This window comes from Pygoscelis adeliae, unplaced genomic scaffold (assembly GCF_000699105.1).
Source record: "Pygoscelis adeliae isolate BGI_AS28 unplaced genomic scaffold, ASM69910v1 Scaffold121, whole genome shotgun sequence".
Classification (NCBI taxonomy): Eukaryota; Metazoa; Chordata; class Aves; order Sphenisciformes; family Spheniscidae; genus Pygoscelis; species Pygoscelis adeliae.
In genome coordinates this window covers 4,839,487-4,840,974 of record NW_008824359.1, presented here as the reverse complement: position 1 = coordinate 4,840,974, position 1,488 = coordinate 4,839,487, and the positions used below count along the sequence as shown (strand labels likewise).

Genomic DNA, 1,488 nt, shown 5'->3' with positions numbered 1-1,488 from the left:
AAGAGAATGATGTGGGAGTTAGATCAAAGACTTCAAAAGAAAATTTAAGCATATCACAAGCATTACTGCAAACCTTGAAACAGATTCACTCTTAGGAAATCAAATGTCTCACAATAAATCATTAATACTAATGTCGTACAGCAAACTTGGTTGTCCGCAACATCAGGTTCTTACCTCCCCTTCACATACACAGTAATAAATATTTTGCGTGTATATTGTGCTTTGCATTCATAGACTGAAAAGCATTCATTTGTATAATTTCTAGGAACTTATAAGCAGTTGATCTGTACCTAGGATGTATAAAGATATAGTCAGTAAGTGGCGAAACCACTTAAAGCCTACACAGAGTAGTATTCTTCTCGACTAGCTGTCATTCCTAGGTTTTTAGCATTTACCAGTAATTTCTGTAAGGACTAATAATTTCTAGAAGGAATATTACAGGGTTCCTGTTAATAAACCACCACGCCTGGTTGTGCAAAATACATAAAATCCACTTCCTCCTGAGAAAAATTACGAACTACTGACATTTCCTAGCATCAGAGCGACAGGAAGAAATCAGTAATACCCAACAGTACATGGCATACCGCAGGCCAAAGCCCGGCCTCCATCGCATAATTTTAAGTCTACAATAAAAAAAAAAATGTTCTAGAAACACCTTCAAGATTAGTTGCAAGACCACAAAACGAACAGGGCAGGGTCCAATGCGCGTAACACCACAGGCCATGAGAAAACCAATGCAAGAGCGAAACATGGCAAAAGCTGCTCACTGCAACCTCCCAGCAGCGAGTAACCCCAGGTCTAGCACTCCCACCCAAAATCGCACGGTTAGGAGGCTGCAGGTGTGGGAGCGAGCTGGCAGCTGGGTACCAGGCAGCACTGCTGCCTGGGTTGAAGGCAGGGCCGCTTCTCAGCATCTTGGCTTCGATACCAGAGCGGGACCGCTTGACGCGGAGGAGCCCCTTCGCCAGGCTGCCAGCCGCACACCCACACGGTGGCTACCCCTCGCACGCCGCCGCTCGCATCTGGCCAGCGCGACCTACGAAACGCAAAACCGCGAACACAGATGGCGTTAGCAGAAGCCCCCGCGCCCACAGGCAACCCCCGCCGCCCCCTCCCACCGAGCAGCGCTTCACAGGTATCGCTGACTGGAACCCGCCAGGTTAATATTTCTGAAGGCCCCAAAAAGGAGCAGCCTTGCTAAGTTAGTTAACAGCAACACGCTGACTAATTGCGTGCCCTCGCTGGTGACTCACTCAAAGGCTCACCCCCGGGGATGGATGGATGGATGGACGAGGAGGAGGCTGAGGTGTGCAGGGGAGGGAAGAAGGAGGGAAGAAGGAAGGAAGGAAGGAAGGAAGGAAGGAAGAGGGGGAAGAGAGAGAGAGACCTGGTTTCAGCAGGGATAGAGTTAATTTCCTTCCTAGTAGCTGGTACAATGCTGTGTAGAGAAAGAGAGAAAGAAAGAGAGAAAGAGAAAGAGAGAAAGAA

General features: G+C 48.1%; 1 protein-coding gene across 1 annotated transcript in view; it reads right to left on the bottom strand.

Moving 5' to 3' along the window:
* SUPT3H (suppressor of Ty 3 homolog (S. cerevisiae)) overlaps positions 1-1,327 on the bottom strand; it is a 290,705-nt gene extending 289,378 nt beyond the window's left edge. The window contains exon 1 of the mRNA XM_009319682.1: positions 1,254-1,327. The gene's annotated coding sequence lies outside the window, so the exon portion shown is untranslated. The remainder of the gene's footprint in view (positions 1-1,253) is intronic.
* Between the last annotated feature and the right edge of the window lie 161 nt (positions 1,328-1,488).